This window comes from Lissotriton helveticus, chromosome 8, assembly GCF_964261635.1.
Source record: "Lissotriton helveticus chromosome 8, aLisHel1.1, whole genome shotgun sequence".
NCBI lineage: Eukaryota > Metazoa > Chordata > Amphibia > Caudata > Salamandridae > Lissotriton > Lissotriton helveticus.
Window position 1 is genome coordinate 487045292 of NC_136069.1, and position 25044 is coordinate 487070335.

The window sequence follows — 25044 nt, forward strand, 5'->3', positions numbered from 1 at the left end:
GCAATGTGTGGCTTGCCCCTGTGCATTGCAGTAGATATGTCGCGCTTACGACATGATTCCTGCAATGCGCCGCTTTTGTGGAACAGATGCGTGACGCATCTGTGCTGTTTTTGCTCAATGGTTCTCCACATTGTAAATGCGGCACATCATGGGTGGCAGAGCAGTGGCGCACGTTAACTGGTGCATCCCTGGGGATGCACCAGTTAACATAAATCTGCCCCTTTACATTTAAGTATGAGCAGGGGACACAGAGTTGGTGAGGCTTATCCAAGGTTAAGAAGAGATGAGTCCTGTTCACTGAAAACTTGGACATAGGCCTCACCTCCTCAGCATCGCTGGACATGGTTAAATAATATCTGCAAAATGTTACTCTTGTTAAACAATTTTACTATTATAGTCTCTGAGATTTGTCTCTTACTCTGCAACATCTCATTGTTGTTCTCTTTCTTTAAAGGTAACGACAACATCAAGCATGAGTGATAATGAGCAATCTGTTGATCTCGATCTTATCATTGAACTTGTTATTGAAACGTCAGTGGAAGTAGATACCTTGGATGATTTATATCCTGTGGATGATGAAGAATATGATGAGGATGCTGATTTGTCAGAATTGTATGACATAGGGTGGGCAGCTGACCTGCTCGAGCCTATTAACCTATAAAGACTTTTAAAAATAAATGTAAGTTACTCGAAATGAAAAGTAACCATGTAAACCGTTTCATTTAAAATTAAATACAACTTCAAAAACAGCTTGTGTGAAGTGTCTTTAATAAAATAGTGAAATATGCTAATAAAATTAGTTCAGATTCACATATAAAAGAGCACAGGTCAAATGTAGAAGCATTCCATTTCTTTGCTACTATTTGTGAGTTTTAAATTTGCCAATGCACTAAAAATTATTGTATGTAGAATTGACAACTAGTATGTTAATTTTTTGACGACTGTTATTGATTTACTGTTTGGTAATAGTGGTTAATACATTTTTTTATTATATTTTACCACAGATTCAACTGCAGATCATTTCAAAACTACACTATGCCATCGAAGCAAAGAAGCCGAAAGGCTACAAAACGTCAAAGACAGAAGCTTACTAAATGCTTGCAGCAGTCCTCTACAATAAAAACTCGTCAAGTCACCAAGAAAGCTCCGGGTAAGACAACGAAATCATTCCTAAGAAACATTTACAGAAAAAAAAGTATCACTACAGAACATGTTTTAGTCCAGAAAAAGAGAGCCAATTTAAACGGAAAGGAAAGGCCAATCAAAAATGTTACTGCTAGAGCAGGAGATAACTCTGTGCATGGTAGTAGAAGGAAAAATCAGTTTAGGGACATTCGTAGACGAATGTTCCGCAACAGGATAATTGGCAATTTGTTAAAAAATATTAAGAAAGGTCAACAGAAAGTGGGTTTTTATAAAAGAAAGAAAAATATTGAGAAAATTATTGATCAGGCATTCGAAATTAAGCGAAAGTTATTTATTTTGATAATCAATAGAATTAGGAAACTAAACAAGGCAATTTATGATTTCAAATCAAATAGTAGATGGAAGAGAACAGTTAATCGTATTAATTTTTGTGAAGTTTTTTCAGGAGAATGGATGCATAGTTCAAGTTGTGAGGCATTTTTTAATGAGGAGAGTTATTTCCAGGATAATGATTTGGTGCATGCAGTTGACACCAGTGGTCGAGCATATGAGGTGAAAGATGGTTGTGTGGTTGAAAAAGAAAAACTTGTGACAACAGAGGCAGAAGAGGTGTTAGGTAATGAGGTTTTAGGAAAACGTCCTAAGGGACCAGTGTACACCTGGAAGTGTAGTAGCATTTGCAGTGTGCGACAGGATTCCATCAATTTGCTTTGTGATTTTGTACGGACATTTAATAAGAAAAGTTTAAAACAGAAAATGAAGTTGTTGCAAGAATTAGATCCTTGTAGAGTGAGAGAAGTGACAGGTTTGCATGGTCATTCATTGGCTTGTCTTTCCAGGAGAGTATGCCAGAGTGTTTTTCATCATTTCAGGATGCTAGCAGTGCATCATAATAAAGTGAGGAAATTAGTCAGAATGTTGTATTACGCTAAGAGTCCAGCAATTATGCTTAAACAATTATGCACTGCTCTTTTGCATGGTTTAGAAGTAAGAAGTAGATGTGGAGAATATTTGTGCAGAAATTGAGTTTTGTTACTTTGCAAGTGAAGAGGAGAATGTTGAAATTGACCCAGAAGAAGAAGGTAATGTGGAAGAGAGTGTACAGATTTCCAGTACAGATAATTTTCAGAAGGAAATTGCCACGTTTCAGGTGAAATCAAGTGAGAGGCCTAATTTCACTTGTGTGTGTTGTCGACGCACTTATTATAAGAATCAGACTAAGTTAGTGGATTTATATGCAAAAAGTGAAAGGGAAAATAATAGTGATTGGAAGGATTTCGCAACATACTTGATGGTAGAAAATTGTTTTGATTTGGGATCGGATCTACGTGTGTGTACTTATTGTTGTAGCAAATTAAATCAAAACCGGATGCCTGCTAGAGCGGTTCATAATAATCTGGAATTGGTTGACATTCCTTCTGAATTGAAGGATTTAAATACTTATGAATCTATGTTGATTCAAAGTGTCCATCCCTTTCAAGCTATTGTACGAATGGAGCCAAAGACTGGGAAATTGCCTTCATCAGATTTACAGAGAGGATTAAAGGGAAGAGTTGTTTATTTGCCTCTAGATTTGAAGAAAAACATTAATACAATTGGAGTAGAGAAAGTGGAAGAGGAACCTCTGGTTATCTTAGTTAACGGGGTTCCGACAAAGAGTAAAAAAATCTGGCAAGATTTAGTGGATGTTAGGAAAGTCAAAAAGGCAACATTATATTGGATGAAAAACAATCAGCACTACAAGAATGTATGTGTTGCAGAAGAGGAAGTAAGTGAAGAAGAGGACAGCGATTTGTGTGCTGGACAAATTGAGAAAGTAGAAACCTCTAAAAATGAAGAAATATATGAACATTATAGTGTTCATCCTTTGCATTCCAAGGAAGTCATGGGGAATGCTATTGAGTTGTTTCAAATGAAACAAGCCAAAGGGAGTCCCATTAGTGTTTGGGAGGAAAGTTTGGAAGCTCGCTGTTTCCCACAGCTATTTCCAACAGGTCAAGGAGGAAGATATGATGAGCGACCTCATCAAATTCCTGCTTCTGAATACCGGACTTTACGATTGTATGCAGAAGATCCTAAGTTTCGTCAATGCATTCCCTATTTGTTTCATCTACTGTTTGAAAGTGATCTGTCTGGACTGTCATATGCAGTGAACCACATTTTGAAAAGTGGTGTACAGATGCAAAATATCTCGGCAAAGGACTTTATGGATAAAGTCAATGTGCAAGACAGTATTTTGGATTCTCACCTGATTAATCTCATGGCGTGTCAGCGTGGTACTAATGAGTACTGGTACCGTCGTCATGGTGATTTAAAATGTATGCTGAGGAACTTAGGAACTCCCACATGGTTCCTCACTCTCAGCTGTGCCGAGTATGGCTGGGAAGACTTACTTGAATTTCTACGAGAGGCAAATGGAAACATTGAAAATATCGAATTCAAGACACCCGGAGAACTGTGCTCTTTGGATCCAGTGAATGTATGCAGGTACTTCAATCATAGATTTGAAGCTATGATGTCTTTCATCATGAACAAGAAAAATCCACCTCTTGGAGAGGTGTTGGATTTCTTCTGGAGAAAGGAGAACCAAGCAAGAGGTGCTCCTCATATACATATGCTGCTATGGATCAAAGATGCACCCAAATTTGGAACAGATCCGGATGACTTAGTGATGAGTTTCATAGAACAGTATTCTACATGTGCTGTTCCAAAGACAAAGGAAGACAAAAGCCTAAGAGAACAAGTTTTACCCTTCCAAAGCCATCGTTGTGGAAAGTACTGTTGTCGTAAATTCAGAAACAAGGAAGGAAGAGTGAACAGTTTGATGTCTTCGCTGCGACATAATGTGACGAGGAAATCACCCAAAAATACATACAATTTGAAAAGGAACGAAGAGTCCAAGTACATCAACGACTACAACCCAGTGATTTTGTCCATGTGGAATGCTAACATGGATATACAGTTTGTGGCTGATAATTGTATGGCTGTGGCTCGGTATGTGACATCTTACATCACCAAAAAAGAAAAGACAGAATTGAAGGATATGTGGGAGGACATTTCCCATGAAAAGAGCCTCAGTAAGAAGTTGTACAGTTTCAGTCTGAAGATGTTGTCGCATCGAGAAATCGGAGCTTACGAATGTTCTGACCGGTTTTCTTCAGCAAGTCTCTATGCCAAATCTAGGAGTATCATTTGGGCGAGTCTTGGTCTTGCTGCAACGCGTAATCGAGTTCTGAAATCTGTGCGGGAAATTGAGTATTTGGCGGAAAAGGAGCCAAACAGTACCGATATTTTAAAGACCAACATGTTGGATACATATTATCCAAATAGAAGCAGTCACCTCGAGAATGTTTGTCTGTATGAGGTTCTACAAAATTACATATTCAAGAGGAACATCAAAGAAGATATTGATAAAGGAGTGTATGCTGTAATTGGAAGTGAGGGATGTCTGGTCAAGCAAAGAAAATGCCAATTGGTAAACCATCGAAAATTGAGTGGCGAATCTCCTGAAAGAAAAGAGTTTTTCTATTTAGCTCTTTTGCAACTTTTCAAGCCTTGGCGTGCAGAAGAGGAACTGCTTGGAGATTTCCTCTGTTACGAAGACTCTTTCAATGCCGCCAAGGAGACCATAGAATGTCCTGTTTTTCCCAAATATCTAGAAATGTTGAATGCGGAAATCGAGCAGGAAGCAACGATTGCAGCCGAGATTGCTAGAGACAGTTCTCAGGACAGTCAGAGTTTTGTTTCATTGAGTCAGGATCCACTAGGAGGACCAGTTATCGAAAATGAAGCTGCCACTGCCATGATTGAAGTGGAAAGAGCCATGGCACATGCTCAGGAGGATGCTGTTAACTTAGAAGACTTGGAAAGACAACTCAACGTTGAGCAGAGGAAAATATATGACGAAGTTACCAACCAAATTGATCATTGATTAAGTCATGAGAAGAAAGAGTGCTCATGTACGTCGTTGAAGCCTGTCCGACTGTACGTGAGTGAAGAAGCGGGAACTGGAAAAAGTTTTCTCATTAAAGCAATTTCATGGTATTTGCAGAAAAGGACTGAGTCATCGCTGTCTTGTGTTGTCACCGCTCCAACTGGACTGGCAGCACATAATATTAAAGGTATTACTTTGCATCGTCTACTGATGCTGCCAGTGGAGCATGATAACAAATTACAATACCACAAGTTATCTGGAGATGCTTGTTGTGAAGTTTCAAGAGTCTTGAGGAAAATGAAACTTCTTATCATTGACGAAGTAAGCATGGTTTCCAATGTCATGCTTGCCTTTGTGCTTTTGAGAATGCAAGAAGTTCTCAAAACAGAGTATGATGTGTTATTTGGTGGCAAACACATCATTGTTTTCGGTGATCTTCTGCAACTGACACCAGTGAAAGGACAACCAGTTTTTAAACCACTTACGCATGAAGATACCAGGAAGTGCCTAGGGAGCATTGGCAAAGTCAATATATGGTTAAACTTCAATTATGCTGAACTGCGTGAAAATATGCGTCAAGCGAAGGATGAAGATTATAAGAATATTCTACAAGATGTTAGAATCGGAAAAGTGACCGAGCATGGGAAAGAAGCTTTACATGCACGATTACTGTCAAATTTGTATCCAGAAGAAGACGTTGTGCCAGAGAATATTTTTCGGAAAATTACTGAGAAGAAATCTGGAATATGTTTGATGCCAACTCTTGCAGAATGTACCATCTTCAACAACAAAATGTTGAATTTAGAAAACCAAGAGATTGTGAAACTGGAAGCTATTGACAGAATAGAGCATATGGGAGCAACAATTATTTTGTCTGAGAATTTGAAATCTAAATTGGATTCATTAGAGAAGACTATATCTAAAACTGCTGGTTTTGAAAAGACTCTGAATATGTGCTTAAATTGCCGTATCATTTTGAGAAGGAATTTACATGTTGAAAGAGGTCTGGTAAATGGATCAATGGGTAATGTTGTTGATTTTGAGAAATACAGAAATAGAGATGGAGTTGAATTTTTAAAAATTAAATGTGATGGCATTGAGGAAGTACAGGTAATTGGTCGTTGCTCTGCTAGGTTTTTGCTTGTAAAAGACTTATATGTTCGCCGTAAGCAGTTTCCTGTTTGCTTGGCATATGCGGTGACAATCCATAAATCGCAAGGTTTAAGTGTAGACGGTGCATTGGTGAATATTGGCAGTTCTGTGTTCAAGGAGGGTATGGCATATGTGGCATTGTCACGAGTCAGAACTCTATCGGGATTGTACTTGATTGAGTGTGATGTCACAAACATTTGTGCGGATCTAGATTGTGTTAAGGAATACAATAGGTTAAGAAGAGAGTATGCGCCACATTTGCCACCCATATCCTTTGTTTGAGAAACGTGTGGTAGGCCGGAAACGAAGAAATGTGACCAATAGTAGAGAGGTTGTAGCAAAAAGACGAAAAGTCGATGAACCTGAAATTATAAGCAGAAAGAAAAAGGATTCTGTTGAAGATGTTGTTGGGATTCAATTTGAAAATAGTTCTGGTGTCAACTGCTATGCTAATGTAGTGGTTAATGTTGTCTTTTCTCTAGAAACTTTAAAAGAACAGATTGTGATCAATTCGGATCAAAGTTTTTGCTGTTCATTGAATTCTGTGTTAGAGAAATGTAGCACTGATAGAACAAAAATAGAAAGTGTGTCTGAAATTCGAAATCTGTTAGACAAATGTTCAGGTCAAACGCAATTCTCTCAAAATATTCAGCAAGATTGTCAGGAGTTTTTAATGTATATGCTTGATGTATTGCAAGATGAAGGTGTAGATGTAGATCATCTGTTTGGCCTTTCTTATCAATGGCAGCATGACTGCGAGAACTGTAGGGTATCAAGTACTACTAGTGTAGACTCAGAAAGATTTATATATTTAACTTTGCCAGACAGTAAATCAGTGTCCTTTAATAAGCTAGTAAAAGCAGCCGATCAAAACATGGAGTGTAGCCAATGTAAGTCTGCAATGCTGTCCACATTATTTATACGAACATATGGCCAGTATGTCATTTTAATGTTCCAACGATGTAGGCCTGATGGAACAAAATTGACAACTTAAATAAAAAAATTTGTGGCTTCGCAGTTGTCAATATCAGGAAGGACTTTTGTAACTGCAGCAATTATATATCATGACGGTCCTTCAACAACATCAGGACATTACACAGCTTATTTGAAGTCTGGAAACGGCTGGTCATTCTGCAATGATTCTGTTTTAATTTTCAAAAAAAGATTGCCTTTTGACCTTAAAAATTCTTACCTGGTGTTTTTACAACCAAAATTTTAGGGTAGGAATCTCGGGATTTGCTCTGAGGAATTTCAAGAGGTTCTAATGGCTCCTACACTATTTGGCCTTGAGGATAAGTGTAGTACAGAGTCAAAAGTTATTTTTGAGTTTTAAGTAGTTCCTGGAAAAAAAGAAGGTTTTCTTACAGAAAGTGGTGGGCACGGATTAGTTAAAGAACAACAGAGTATTTCCCAAAGCAAACGGTGTTCTTACCATAACACTTGACGTCATGGAAAAATAACTGCACTTTGAATGAGTTCAGAAAAACTGTTTCTTTTAATAAGCTAATTCAAGCAGCCAATCAAAACATGGAGTAGAGGTAATGTAAGTCTGCAATGCTGTCCACATTATTTGTACAAACTTTTGGTTATAATGTCATTTTAAAATTCCAACTATATAAACCTGATGAAAGTAAGTCTTCAACTTTAATTACAAATGTTGTGGCTACACAGTTGTTGATTTTAGGAAGAACATTTGTAACTGCAGCTATTATATGACATGATGGTCCTTTGACAACATCCGCTTATTACACAGCTTATTTAAAATGTAAAAAAAGCTGGTGTTTCGGAAATGATTCACATTTGACTATGAAAAATGTTGCCTTTTGACTTAAAAATATTCTTACTTTCTGTTTTCAGAAGAGAGAATTTTGGGTAAGCAACTGGCCTATAATGATTCTAGGAGTTGATATAATTTTATGTACTGTTTTAAATTGCTTTGTGATTAAAAGTGATGTAGAGAATTAAATAATTGTAGTGGTCATAGAGGTAGTGTTAGTGTGCCTCATAGTAAGCAGTATCAATGTCATAGGAAATGTGGAACATGAGTGAGCAAGAAGGGTGAGATATCACTAGTACAGGATTGTGAAAGTGATCTTGAACGTTTTCTTTCTGAAAGTTGCGGAAAAAGAAAATGACGGGATTTGCTTAGAAGAATTCCAATAGTTATAAATGGCTCTTACACGATTTGGCCTTGAGGAAAAGTGCGGTAGAGAGCGAGAAGTCATTTATTGTATGTAACATATTTGTCAAAACGATGGAGCTTTTCTTTCAGAAAGTGGCGGGCTGAAAATAATAACAGCACAACAGAGTATAAGCTGTTCATAGGACATCCTTCGACATCATGGAAAGTAAGTTACTTTTGAGGAGTTCTGATTTCTGATTGGTTATGTTATATGGGTTTTTTAAACACAATCATTTTGATTGCGTTTTGTTTTCCCCGCTGTTATATGATGTATACCTTCAACTCACTGTTTTTAGTGAAATTTGATATATTCTGAGAACAGCAAAAATAAACCATTTAACATGTATAATTAATTCTGTACTTTTTGTATTTATGATATACATTTAGAACTGTGTAGGAGGCATGGAGAAGCTGAGGCTTCTGTAAGAGTCAAAGTTGTTGCATACAGTGCTCACCTTCTGCGTAGTCTTTCATATGCTAGACTACATCTGCACAATGAGATACCTAAGCAAAGGAAACACAAGTGATGTGATTGTGGAATGAGGAAAAAAATTGCACGTTTTTCAATTACATTACCTGTGTTTCCTAACATTACGAATCACATTGTGTAGATGAGGTTTAGGCCTGTCCAGGGAGACAGAGGAGGTCTGACGTTTGTTCAAGAGTGCAGTGGACATGACTCACTTCGTTGGTAGGCCTGCACAATTATTATCTCCTCTGTACTCTTCAACAACTTAAATTTCATCTGTAACCCTGAGTTGGACTCAACCCAAACAAATCTCTGGATAGGTCACACCTTATCGGCATCTAGAAACAATCATTTAAAATGTTAGGGGCAGATTTATGATGGCCGTGCGCCTCTTTTGCGCCGCTGTTGCGTCACTTTTGTGACACAGCAGCAGTGCAAAAGATGCACCATGTTGCAAGATAGGCCTCACTTCATCTGCAACAAGATACCGTCAGTTTAAAATGTATATATTTAGGACTGTGTAGGGGGCATGGAGAAGCTGAGGCTTCTGTAAGTGTCAAAGTTGTTGCATACAGTGCTCACCTTCTGCGTACTCTTTCATATGCTAGACTACATCTGCGCAAAGAGATACCTAAGCAAAGGAAACACAGGTGATGTGATTGTGAAATGAGGAAATAAAATGCACGTTTTTCAATTACATCACCTGTGTTTTCTAACATTACGAATCACATTGTGCAGATGAGGTTTAGGCCTGTCCAGGGAGACAGAGGAGGTCTGGCATTTGTTCAAGAGTGCAGTGGACATGACTCACTTCGTTGGTAGGCCTGCACATGTATTATCTCCTCTGTACTCTTCAACAAGCCTAAATTTAATCTGTAACTCTGAGTAGGCCTCACCTCAAACAAGTCTCTGGATAGGCCACACCTTATCGGCATCCTGAAACAATCATTTAAATTGTTAGGGGCAGATTTATGATGGCCGTGCGCCTCTTTTGCGCCGCCATTGCGTCACTTTTGTGATGCAGCAGCAGTGCAAAAGATGCACCATGTTGCAAGATAGGCGTCACTTCATCTGCAACAAGATACCGTCAGTTTAAAATGTATATATTTTCGACTGTGTAGGGGGCATGGAGAAGCTGAGGCTTCTGTAAGTGTCAAAGTTGTTGCATACAGTGCTCACCTTCTGCGTACTCTTTCATATGCTAGACTACTTCTGCACAATGAGATACCTAAGCAAAGGAAACACAAGTGATGTGATTGTGGAATGAGCAAAAAAAATTGCACGTTTTTCAATTACATTACCTGTGTTTCCTAACATTACGAATCACATTGTGTAGATGCCTCACTCAGTCTGTATCTGACACTCTTTCCTTCACTTCCTCTGTCTCCTCTCTCTCTCACTCTCTTTTCCTTATTCACCCTTTCTTTATATAGTTTACCTTACTCCCTTTCTTTTAGTAGCTTACACAACTTCAATTTAGTTTTCTCTTCTATCCTTCTTTTCTGTCACTGAAAGTATCTTCCTTTTTTTTCTCTTAGTAATTTATTCTATTACAATTTCTTTTTGTCTCTGAATGTCTTTCCCCGTTTTTTTCACTTTTTTTTCTGCATGTTTATCCCGAACTTTATTTCTTTGTAAAATTGGATAATTGTCAATCTTTTCATTTGTCTTTTCTAATTTTTAAATACATGTTTTAATATTTTTCAAATTTTTGTTGTTTCTTTCACAGATTGAAAGTATAAAAATAACAAGTGACTAAGTTAACGACAATTATAAGGTAAGTGTTTTGTACTCTTTTCGTTACATTTCTATCACATTTAACTTCTATTAGTTCCACTGCTTCATTTCTTTAACCCTCAGTTTCCTGCCTTTGCTACTTCCCTCATTCCCTCATTCCTTTTTCTATTACTTACTTACTCTACTCCTTCCACTCCTTTTCTCAGTCCCTCTGTTCTCATAGTTCCTCACTCCTCACTCCTGTTCACTCACTCTTTTCTGCCGATAAAAGCAGCGATAATTTTATCGCCTGTGTTGATAATATGCCCCTATGTTATTTACATTTCTTTGCTGTTTCAATCATTCCTTTTCTGTCACTTCTTCTTTTCTGCTTTCTGTTTTTTCTCTCTGTTATACCACATGTTTTAACCTTAGTCACTATCATACATCTTGTTTTATTCCTATTTACTTTTGCTCACTGTTTTCTTAACACTTTCCCTCAGGATTGGTCTTTTAGTCCGGTTCTATCCCTACCTCTCATTCCACATCCTTTACTGTTTTTCTTCTTATTTTGAACATTCACTCACATTCTCTAAGAAACTCTTGTTTATTATTCTTCTACTCTCCTTTTTTTCTTTCACTTCCTTATCTATTTTGTTTTTCACAATTATACCCTCTTCCATCTTTTCTTCGGTAAATAGATCTATTAAACAGTATCTCTGTGTTACTCCCTCTAGGTGTCTGTCTTTTAACATTACTCTCTGTTTCCTTCCCTTATACTTACTCTTCTTTTTTAAAAAAAAAAAAAATTCTGGTTCGCTTCAGAATCGCTTACCGGCGCGAGAACCAGGAAGCGAATCAAAAGAAATAGAGGTTGCCAGAGTGCTAAAAATTCTAGTAATTTTTTATAAAGGGGAGGTAGTTCCGAAAAGAACTTTTTTTAAAATTATTTTTGTTGTTTTATATATTTTTTATTATTATTTTCTGAACATTTTTTTACTTTTTTTGTATTTTTTGAACGGTTTTATATTTTTTTTGTTTTTTTGGGGGGGGGGAGAAACGAAAATGATTCATTATAAAGGGCTCAACAGGAGCAACAAAAAAAAAGATAATTTATTTTCTGGGGCGTTTTGGACAATTATGATTGTCAATAGCTACATTGATTAAATTTATGCTACTTTCCCTGTAGCAAATCAATTGGCCGCAATAAACGCACACTTGTTTCACACTCCCAAACTTCATCTGTATATTTGGGACCGTCTCCCTCGCCTCTGGTCCCGTCACTGCCTCTACATTTGATGTTCTGGCCACAGGAGGGGGGTTATCCTGCAGGTCACGTACCTGCGCAGCACTATAATTAATAGGGCGCCACCTCTCCATATGGCGATGCATGGTGTAATTGCCATAGCTATATTTCTTATCTGTCCCTCTGGACAGATCTTTTTTGCAGATAAGGCAAGTAACATAGCGGGCATTTACTTTTTTTTGGCCCCGGGGATATTTGAAAAATTGCCAAATGAAATTTCCCTTACATGGGACCTCCTAGGCTCTTCAGGCAAAAACTGCCTCTCTTTCTCCTCTTCCTCTTCTTCCTCTTCTTCCTCCTCTTGCTGAACGATAACCTGAGGAGGTGGTCCTCTCTTCCTAGGAGGTGGTGGTGGTGGTGGGGGTGCACCAGCTGCAGCTACAAGACTTGCCATTTCTAAGTAATCAAAAAAGGTCTTCCTCTCACAAAGTTGAAAGTCAGAGTGAGGAAACAAGGAGGGGTTTTCATCATTTGGGAAAAAAAATAGTTCTAAACCAATGAAAAGTGTTATTTTTAGGTCACATGACCTAGCCTTACATCATTAGGAAACCAAAAGTGAAATGAACCAATGAAAAGTTTTATTAACAAGTCACATGACCTGTTATGCTTACGTTACGCGCTCCACGCCGCGCCCCAGATCGCTTCAGGGAAGCTGCGCTTCGTGCCTCGCTTCGCGCACCGGAGCACTTCCGGGTGCGCTAACGCGGCGCGTCATATGACGCATTACGCGACAACGCGATACGTCGCGGTTACGCGACGCGTCACTATGTTGTTTTCTAACGCGGCAGTTGCGCAAACGGAACGTTTACCGGTTCGCAGACCGGTTCGCGGCAGCAAATTGAGCTAACGGGAAGCTACCCGGTTCGCGGACCGGGAGCGAAACAAAAAAAAATAATTAAAAAAAATACATAAAAAAATTGTATTAAAAACATGTCAAATATATTTTTCGATTTAAAGAAGAATACATTTTAAAGCTTTTGATATTTGCTATTAAAAAACCATTGAATTTCACTGAAAAAACCATAGGTTATAGACCATATATAGGGGCCGATTATGATGGAGGATTTTCCGCCTCCTCCGGGCCGGCGGAAGCCACCTCCGGCCCGGAGGAGGCGGAAAATCCTCTGCGGAGTCACCAAAGATCCACCGCCGCATTACGATGGCTGGTGGGTCTTGGTTTCTGTCTGCTGCTTTTCCGCCGCGGTCGGATTACAACCGCGGCGGACAAGCTCTCATTTGGCTGGCAGTGTCTATCAGACACCGCCAGCCAAATTAGGAAGCATTAGTAAACATGCTTTTCCGCGGCGTTTTTTCCGCCGTGGAAAAGCATGTGTACTTTTGCTTTTGGGGGCCCGTTGCGAGCCCCCAGGGTGTAGGCGGGTGGGGGGTGCACATGGGGGGTACCTATGGTACACCCCAGTATTTACATGCACAAAGCGGCAGGCACCGCGCGGTGCCTGCCGCTTTGTGCATGTAAATGTTACACATGCACTTTTAACATTGCGGCGGGTGCTGCTTGAAGCAGCACCCGCCGCAATGTTAAATATCCAGGATGTGACCGCCAGGGTGGCGGTCACATCCTAATTTGCACGGAGGGACCGCCGCAGTCCATGCGGACGGTCCCTCCACCTCTGGCATGGCGGACGGACGCAAGTCCGTCCGCCATCCTAATCGGCCCCTAATTTAGGAATTAGCATTTACAAAACCTTGAAAATTCACTGAAAAAACCATAGGTTAGAGACCATATATAGTTAGCTGGACATTTTATTGACATAAAACCAATGAAATTCCATATATAGTTAGTTGCACTAACTATATATCGCGCACCCGCAATCCACTGCTGATGATGTCACATATTACATCATTCATGACATGGTCAGTGACATCACTGATGACATCACTGATGACATCTCAAATGACATCACTGATGACATCTCATTTGACATCAATGATCACATCACTGATGATATCATTCATGTGACAATACAATGCATCTCCTCACACTCTAATATAACCTCTGTTACACCCAGTGTTAAATACAGAGTATATTTTTTGAAACCATTGACACACCAATACTAGTTACTACATACGCACTCACTGATTCCTACGTCTACACACACATTCACTCATTCACCCATACAATCATTCATACATACAATCACTCATCTTTACAACACTATCATATGCACTCATACACCTATACAGACACTCACACTCTGCCACTCATCCATGGAGTTACTCACACACCTAGTCAGTCCTGTATAGAATCAATCACACTTCCATTTTCTCATCTATACAGTTAAACATAGAGCACCTTACATTTTCAAACATACACTAACACATACTTACTCTCTTATACAATCACTGATACAAGTACACATTGATCTGCACAGAGTCACACACCTCCCAGCCAGCCACACACACACTCAGTCTCCCATACAAATACTTGGGCAAACAATCAATAACCCATATAGCCACTCATATAGCTACTGATCAACACATGCAGCAGCTTGCACAACAACAGACATACTGATGCACACTTTCAGACAGTTTAGTCACTAACCCATGCATTCAGTAAGACGCATTTAATCACTCACTCATACAGTCAATCACGCACCTACTAAAACCTTCATTCAGACACTTATACATCCACTCATTCTTCAATATGTAAAACATATTTAAACTTTACAGAAACACACAGTCACTGGATGATGTCATCAGTGATGTCATTTGAGATGTCATCAGTGATGTCATCAGTGATGTCACTGACCATGTCATGAATGATGTAATATGTGACATCATTAGCAGTGGATTGCGGGTGCGCAATATATAGTTAGTGCAACTAACTATATATGGAATTTCATTGGTTTTATGTCAATAAAATGTCCAGCTAACTATATATGGTCTCTAACCTATGGTTTTTTCAGTGAATTTTCAAGGTTTTGTAAATGCTAATTCCTAACTATATATGGTCTATAACCTATGGTTTTTTGAGTGAATATATATATATATATATATATATATATATATATATATATATATATATATATATATGTATTTATATATATATATATATATATATATCCAGCTCGAGTCCCTGCGAATTTTCTTTAGGAAATTCAAGAAAATTATGAGTCAGATATAATGGGTTCACTTGATAGTACAGACATATTCTTTCGTTTAATCTTTGCTCTTTTGTTGAACTTCCACAGTGTGAACTTTGAAAATATTGGATGATTATTGTTTAGTAATGGGACGGAACAGAAAAAATGAATCAAGGGTGATCTGCCGATCCACGGCGAGATGCTTTTTTATCGACATGGTTGTGTTTCAACACAATGAGTTGAAATTTATTGACTAGGTGGTTAATAATATGATGTCATGTCGCTTCAATGTGGCTGATGGGTTGCCAGCATAATAAGATCTCCAGGCCGATTCACGGCGAAATAGTGTGCAATGTGGAAGGAAAGTTTTGTCTAAACCACTAATGTCGATAATGTGTTTAAATTAATTTACTGGGGCTTAATTCAGTAGCATAGCCCGTATTGTTAACAGTAATTCACAAACGTGTCGTTGACTGTGAATACCTACCAATATGGTGGAATGATTTGTTGTCCCTTGTTTGTTTCGCCCATGGATCACGAGTGAACGCTGTTAAAAACATGGCGCCCGCCATCAATGTTTGTAACATTGAGGAAGGCGGAGCGCCGAAACGCGTCTGTTGCAAACTAGAAAATAAATGAACTGAAAACAACCCCCGGAGTGCGTGGTTTCTTTCCTTTGTGGAAGTTTGGTGGAAACCGTGAGCTGGATATATATATATATATATATATATATATATATATATATATATATATATATATATATATATATATATATATATATATATATACATATACATATACATATATATATCTCCAGGAGAAAAACCTGCTTTGTTACCGGAGCCGAGATACGTCGGAAAACGGTGAAGAACCAACGACGATCTAAGGACAGCCTTTCTAAAGGTAGGACACATTGGAGTGACCAGTGGGGAGTAGTGCCAACCTGTTATGCGCCCAAATTAACTTGTGAATCTAGGAAAAGCCGCGATAACGGTTACAGTGCAATCAATCATCATTACCCTAATTTCAGCAACATTGAACTGTTGCAAGCAACGATGTCCGCAGATACGTTGCGTGGTAGGGAGGAGGCAGCGCAAAGCATGTTTGATAAGTCTCCGGCTGGGGATTCAAACATACATGGACCATCATCGTCCAGTAACGCAACCAATGTCAACCCTTCGTTGAAAGATATGTTCAGAAAATTGGAAAAACGAATAAAGAGAGAGCAATCCAAGTGGTGGGAGAATAAGTCTCTATCTCGCTATCTGGAAGTCGGCAGAGTGGCCAGAGGGCTAAGAATAACATTGGCCCCTAGCTTTGAAATGCCGGATCCCGCAATGCTTACCAGATGGGCAGAAACGAATTTGGAATGTTCAGGCAAATTAATGGTAATACTAGTAGAATTTGCTGAAAGTGACCGTCTAAAAATTCAGGCTGAGATCGAGCAATTGGAAGCTGAAATTGCAAATTTAGGTCCAAGTGAACAAACGGACAAGTTAAAAACGGAAATGATGCAAAGAGTAAAAAAAGATGAGGAAATAATAAAGAAGAGAAAAACATATAAGTTTGAACGTGACCGCTTAGATTATCAAAATGGTCAGATATTCACTTATGCCAAAAAATATGATAATGTGAAGGTTCGGGCAAGAAAAACGCGATTGACTGTTATGGGAAATAAAACTCCTTCAATTTCCTCAACGGATGCAAGTTTAACATCAGGCAGCGAAGCGGAAAACGAGGCTGCGGGATCCTCCACGGTAGGATCGGTAAAGCTCTCACTGGCACAGGAAGTAAGCTGCCTATGTCAGGACCGACGCGACACCCTGAGGCCAAGATTACCTGGAAAAACACAGACAAGCGGCTCCGGAACAACCAGAAACGACGCGCAAGGAGAAAGTGTCGCTGGTACAAGTCAAACCAACAAAAGTCAATCGGCCAGAGGCCGGTGGAACAAAACCAAGAAAAGAGCAGCCAAGAATTAAACTGCACTAACAATCGCAAGTCAATAATTAACCTCACTAACGTTACTCTAACATAAGAGGATGAAATGATTTTGGGACTAGGATTATCCTATTGTCCACCTTCAAATTTTAACTATGCCGACACAAGGCTTCGTGAGGAAACTAAAGCTGAGCAAGTATTTCCTCCTCCAGCCAAAGAAGAAAGATGTCCCACTGGTGCAAGATAGCCCTTCTTTGTTGGATTCAGCAGACCGACCTTCATTTGATGAAATCTGGAGTCTGCAGCAGGAGGGAACTACTATGGGTGTCTTACCTTTGTTTGTCTCAGCGGAAGACAGAGCGGATAGCATCACTCCTTTCAAGCCTAAATCAACTTTTCGGCCAATTTCTACTAATGACAACATTGATGTATACCATGATCTTGTGACAAAAGAGTTAAAACAACTATACACTAACACCAACAAAAGATATGGGGCCGTTAACAAAAAGAACCAATGTTACCACAATCTGATAAAAAAAACTGGAATCAGATAAAAATGTAATTGTCCGCCAGGCGGATAAGGGTGGGAACATTGTTCTCTGGCCGCGGGACATGTATATATTGGAAGCAGAGAAACAGCTTCAAGATGTGTCGTGTTATAGAAAAAGCAACATGTTAGCTCTGAAAACATCATGGCAAGACCAGAACCTGAAATTAACAGCATGGAAAAGTGCTAAACTTTTATCAGATAATGAATATAAATTTTTGAAAAAAGAACACCCGGTTGTATCAAGTTTCTATCTGATCCCAAAGGTACATAAGGACATTGCAGTACCTCCTGGACGCCCGATAATATCGGCCATTAATAGTTCTACGGAAAACATTTCCCGCTATATTGATTTTTTCCTGCAGGAATGGGTGAAAGGTCTTAAATCCTATGTACAAGACACTGCTGATTTTATAAGAAAACTGAACGATGTGTGTTGGGGTTCTGACTGCTTACTAATAACTCTAGATGTTACTTCACTGTATACTTCGATCAAACACTCTGACGGGATACGGGCAGTAGAATTTTACTTAAACAAACGACCCATGAATTTTTCTGCTCATAACAGAATGGTTTTGTCAATGATTCGTGTTTGCTTAGAACAGAATTATTTTCTGTTTAATAACCAAGTATACCAGCAGGTTAGAGGGGTCGCAATGGGGTCATGCTTTTCTCCAAGTCTGGCATGCCTCCATATGGGACTCTGGGAAGAGCAGGTCTTGGGGGGCACATTAATGAAAGTAATGCAAGATCATGTCCCACTATATTTGAGATATGTAGATGACCTATTCTTAATCTGGCGGGGTTCAAAACAAGAAGCGGAAGTATTTGTGAATGAATTAAATAAGAACAATCTAAATTTACAATTCACTTCACACATTGACAATGAGAGGGCGATATTTTTAGATACGGAGGTATATATTACTGACAATAATTTATCAACTAGAATGCACAGGAAACCCACTGCGGGTAACACCATGTTACATGCCTCCAGTCAACACCCCTTTCACCTAATCAGCAGCTTCCCCTTCGGGGAAATGCTGCGAATTAGACGTATTTGCAGTTCTGAAGTTGAATGTCAGAAAATTCAAGAGGAAAGTAAAGCTCGCTTTTTGGCTCGTGGTTATTCTTTTAAAATCATACAACGAGCAATTAATAGATCTTTAGCAATCACAAGGGAAGAGGCTTTAAAATGTAGGGTTAAACCAAGTAGCCTACAGGCTATTGAGACTGCTATTAAGCCTAGAGTTATTACGACTTTCAGTAAGCAGCACAGGGAGATTCGACGAATCTTCTACAAAAATTGGAACTTAATCACAGGGGATCCTGTTATTGGTAAATATGTTCCAAGTAAACCAGACATTACGTTCAGAAGATCCATGTCCATGTCCGATAGACTGGTCAGCAATTTTTTGGAAAAGCCTATTTCAGATACATGGGGTGCGCTGGGAGGTGGTTTTAAAAAATGCACAATATGTAAGGCCTGTAAAAATGGCTGTAACAAAACTCAATACATTGTGCCCTTTAGAGATGAACCAGTTAAGATCAGAAAGCGCATGTCATGTAAAACTGATTTTGCAGTCTACGTGTTGCAATGCCCCTGTGACCTACGCTATGTGGGCAGCACACGTTTACAAGTACATAAGCGAGTGCTGCAACACATAAGGGCAATTTCCGGCAAGGATCAGACTTACCCTGTGGCTCGCCATTTCGAGAAAGTGCACAACAGTGATCCTGCAGGCTTGCAGTATTTTACAATAGATTGTGTCCTAGCATTGAAAAGAGGTGGCGATAGAGATGCCATACTACGGTTATTAGAAACGAGGTATATAATCGAACTTGACAGTAAGGCCCCACGGGGCCTCAATGCTAGTGAAGATTTATATACTTGTTTGTGAAAAACATACTTAGATAACAACTCAATGTTTCTAGTGATATTAGCGGTAGTGTGTTACATTTCATTCCCGTAGAACAATTGAATTCCGATGATTTTCTGAACTGAAATATTCTAACTTAGAGGATATGACTGACTGTCCATTACAACTAGGAGAGGTGCGTGGTATTGTTACAAAATGAATAAATATACAGCCTTCTTTCTACTTATCGAATAAATGAAATGATCCATAAGAAAATATATAAAAAAATAGTGATGAAAGCAATGACAAAGTGAACAGTTTACACAGTTATGTACTTTTTCTTAGGGGTTCTAAAGATATTTAAGGGTTATGTATAATTTGGTGAGTGAAATTTGATAATTGATATACACAATAGATGCTCGCAGTTTTTGTGGTAATTTTGATGTGTGGCAAACGTCAATACGAAAATCTGTCCATTAAGTAAGTAGATGTGATATCAAAAGTTCACTTCAATGAATTCATGAGGTTTTTTTTGACAAAATCCAGTGCAGCGATTTCCGAACAATCAAAATTTGTTTTGTTATGGATTAATGATTGGGAATAGAGTTAGGCCATTTTGGAAATCAGACACTATGTCTTTTATTCTATAAATATTGTAAATACTGTATATATCATGAAATATATAATATAAAGGTTTTTGTATATTTTTCTATATATAGTGTCTATGCTTAACGGTTTTTTCCTAATCTGTGCCTCTGTCAATTTGATATGGACACTTGTCCAATGATGAATTTTATAGAATGCACAATAATGCTGCTGAGAAGATACTGGCAAAAACAGTCTAATGTCTTTTAAAGGGGTGGAGCACTAGGTACAGGGTGCCTCCCATTTCAACTCGCCATTGCTATTTAACCCTTCCACTATGTTTAGCAACGTATCATGTGATCAAGCCTCTGGCTAGAGGCGAAACGCGTCATGCGGGCTTGCTTGGGTGTAACTTTTAAATAAATTGCACTGTTGCACGAAGACTTGGGTCTCACTTGTTCGTTCTTAAACCAGTTGGAAAGCGTGACTGGGATGCTGTTGCGTCGGACGGTTACCTACTGGCGGTCGCCAGTAGGTAGTTATAGTTAAAAACTAGTTTCCATAGGAAATCTGCAACATTCTATTTGGAATAACTTTGGCGCCGGTGGACGAATCTGCGTGAATTTCTCCAAGAAAATGGCCTGCTCCACTCCGCTCCTTCCCTGAAAGTTTGGGGGTGATTCGTGAAGCGGGGGCTGAGAAAAAAGGGGGGGTCCCAAAACAAGTTTTCCCTATGCAATTTTCCATAGGACCTTTAGCCAGGGCTACAGCCCGAACGGCTGAACGGAATTACACCAAATTTGGCAAAAAGGTAGAGTTCGATTCGCAGATCACGTTTTTTGTTAAATGGTGTAAATCCGTTCAGTAGTTCTTGAGAAAATCATAAGTAAAATGATAAGCATATCTATAGGCGCTTACTGTAAGCTTACTGTACTCTGTACCTTCCCGAGCACCAGCTGAATGCTAATTGGCTGTCAACACTGCAAACCAGGAAGTGTTGGCAGCCATCTTGTGCCTCGGTAGAACCAAGAAAGCAGAGAAACGAACATGGAAAACGCAAAAAGGGGGCAGGGTATAAACACCCTGACCCCCTAGGCCTGCCCAAGGCCCAAAAAAAATAATATTTTTTTTTAAAACGCGGGGTCCGCGTAGGGTACGCGAACTCCCCCCCCAAAAAAGCCCTGGTCTGCTTTTTCATAAATTAGCCCTGGGGGGACCAAATCCTGGGGGCAAAATGATTTAAAAAGTGTGGGGGGGTCCCAATTCCCCCACACTGCCCTGGGGACCGCCACTCCCAGGTCAAAGTAATTGTAATTGCGAGGGGGCATAGAGCCCCCCACCGCCCCGGGGACCACCACCCCCCAGGGCTTTGTTATTAGTGAGGGGGGCAGAGGCCGCCCGAGCCCCGGGGACCGCCACCCCCCGGGGCTTTTTTTCTAACAGCCCCGGGGATGCCACCCCCCGAGGCTTCGTATTTGTAAAAAATAAATAAAAAATGTGTGGGGGGCTCAACCCCCCTCCCACATGCCCCGGGGACTGCCACCTCCCCGGGGCACTTATATGTAAAATAGGGGGGTCCGTGACGGAACCCCCAGCCCCGGGGACCACCACCCCCCGGGGCTTTGTTGATGTTGGGAGGAGGGCCACGAGGCCACCCTCCTGGAGCCCTCGATGGCCCTGGGGACTGCCACCCTCCAGGGCCGGCTCCTGCAGTGTCCCGGGGTGCCCACCCCCGGGACACTGCTGTTTGCTGTGGTAGGGCGGGAGCCTCGTGGCTCCCACCCTACCACAGAAAACTGCTTTGATTTATGAAAGAGAGAGCAGGTAACCTGCTCTCTCTTTCAAAAATCAAAACCGATTGCTTTTCTGTATGGGGAGCAGCATGTTAGCTGCTTCCCATATGGAAAAGCAATGCCGGCTCCTGCAGGATGCGGGGAGCCGGCAGGGACCGTGGGGGGCTTGGGGACCCCCCACAGCCCCCACGAGGGCAGGCCCCAGGGGATGACATCATCCTTTTGAAAGAGTGACAGCCCTCCTCTCAGCGTAATAGCGTAATATAACCCTTGATACACACATTCAAAAATAGAAACAAAAATTTTCAAAAAAATGGAAAAACCAATTCCAGTTAGAACAACCCATTCAGTGATTCTAAAATCTACATACACATCCAGTCATTCACTAACAGTTCTATATAGGCACTCATACATGTACTCACTCATCATGTTTACTCATACACCTAAACATCTTATTACACACCGACACTCATCTATAGAGTTACTCACACACAAACTCACACATGCAAATAAACATCTGTTTACTTGCATATACAGCTATACATCCACCACTACACTTACTTCTACAGAATCGTGCACATACTTACTCTCTTAATCACTTATAGAAACACATACTTATTTATACAGGAACTCTTACAATCTCTCGCTCTCACATATACTCACTTATATACATCACTTATATACATCAATACTCACATATACTAGTTTAAAACATATGTAGTTACTCATAAAGATACTATTGAGACAGTGATTCACTCACTAACACACCCATACACACACTCATCCACCCATACAGACCTGCACTCATGTTGTCTTCAAAACACATACAAACAGTGAGTCGCATATTCATGAATCTATGCGGTAAGTAATACCCCCCACCAAACGATACAGACACTCATGCTGATACTCTAAAAACCAACTAATAACCCATATCGACACTCATGTAGCTAGTCACCAACCCATGTAGCCACTTATACACAAAGTGAGACACTGAAACAGATATTCACATATTTAAATATTACTCGCTAATACATGTATTCACTAAGATACACTTAATAAGTCAGTTATACAATCGTTTTTACAAAGAAAACATCAGTTTAGACACTTATTTACACATTTATTCTTCCATCGACCTTTAGATATACATATATAAAAAATATTTATTTTTCAGACAAACACACATTTAGTGGATGAAGTCATCAGTTATGTCATCAGTGATGTAATTTGAGATGTCATCAGTGATGTCATGAGTGATGTCACTGACCATGTCATGATTGATGAAATATGTGACGTCATCAGCAGTGCATTGCGGGCGCGCGAGTTATAGTGAACTATAACAGGGGAATTTCAATGGTTTTGTATGAGTGAAATGTCCAGCTAACTATAACATGTGTGAAACCTATGGTTTTTCACTAAATTTCTAAGGTTTTTTTAATGCTAATTTTGAACTATAACGTGTGTGAAACCTATGGTTTTTTCAGTGAATATATATATATATTTTTTATATAAAGCTATATAAGAAATGAATTGCAAAACATGTTTAAAAAAAATACTAAATGAATAACATCTAAAAAATCTAAAAAAAAGACATTGACTAAAAATATTATAAAAATTATGAAAACACACACACCCATATATATTTATATATACATATACACTAAAAACAAATAATATAACATTTAAAAAATATACAAATAAAAATAATAGCTGTATTTAAACAATATTAGGAAACGTATTAGACTCTGAGAATAATAAATGTATTATTCACACTCCAGTCTGCGCAATAGTAGGCGAAAGCGTTTGAATTCAGTTGAATTTAATTTACTATTTCCATTCCAGTCCAAGCAAGTGTAGGGAAAGTACTTGCACTTCAAACATATCACTTATTTAAATAACCCTATTGATTTATATATATATTTTCTTCAATTGATTAATGCATGGAATCACGAATCACACATCTATAAAACATAATCATTGTTCCTCAATCATTCAACAAAATGAATTCATACTTGAAAACTTGATTACTCATGTGCATCTGAAATATTGGCCCGGTAGGCAAATATAATCTTACTATACTCTGCTTTGGACCCCCTCAAGCTGTTTCACATCAATATTGGGTTATTATAACCTACCAAGAATGTGTAGGAGAAGAAAATCTCAAATGACATCACTGATGACATCATCCAGTGACAATGCGTTTCTGTAAAGTTTAAATATGTTTCATATATATATATTTTCTTAAAGCAAAAGAGAGGGGTCGTACTCTGCCAAAGGGACAGGACACCCACTAGACACAATGTCTGAAAAAAATGGATCCCTTTGGGAAACAGTAATCGCACACCCAGTTCTTACTTTTCACTCAAACCTCAGAGCCTAACACACTAGCCAATCAATCAAAATATATATAAATGTTTATTCATTCATTTTTCAAAATTCATAACAACACAATAATAATTGATAAAGCAGAGCAATCCACTCTAGCATTCAAAGACAATACCACAACAATGCATTCAAGGTTATTGTACGTAGCTTAGCCCAAAAAAAGGAAATGTTTTGGATTAAAAACAAAGTGCACATTATTTATAAAAATCAGCTAAGTGAGGTGCAGAAAGAAGCAAGAAGGGTACAGAAAGAGGCAAGTAAAGTGCAGGACGAAGCAAAAGAGGTGCAGAAAGAACCAAAAGAGGTGGAAAAAAACCAAGAGGGGTGCAGAAAGGGGTAGGAGAGGTGCACAAAGAGGCAAGAGGGGTACAGAAAAAAGCAAGATAGGTGCAGAAAGAAACAAAAGAATTGCAGTAAGAAGGAATAGAGGCGTAGAAAGAGGGAAAAAGGGTGCAGAAAGACATAAGAGGGATAAAGAAAGAAGCATATGAGGTAAAGAAAGAGGCAACAGATGTGCAGAAAGAGGGAAGAGAGGTCCAGAAAGTACAAGAGATTTACAATATGAGACCAGAGAAGTGCGGGAAAAGAAAGAAACGTGCAGAAAGAAGCAACAGAAATGCAGAAAGAGGCAAGAGAGGCACAGAGGGAAGCAAGAGTGGCTTGCACACCATTAGTACCTATTTAACAACCACATTTAGCAATAAGTAACAGGTGATCATTCTAAGTTTGCAAAGGGCCTTCCACCATGCTGTAACATTTGTCACTGCATTTGTGTTAACGTTTGAACTGTTTGATCTAGAAATAAAGCTTTTTTGGTTCAAATCTGCAGATTAGGGTGCAGATGATGAATTATGAATCTAATGGAGCAAATGTATAATTGTTCGAACGTCAGTACAACCAAACAGTCACATAATTCCAGTGGCCCTGCTCA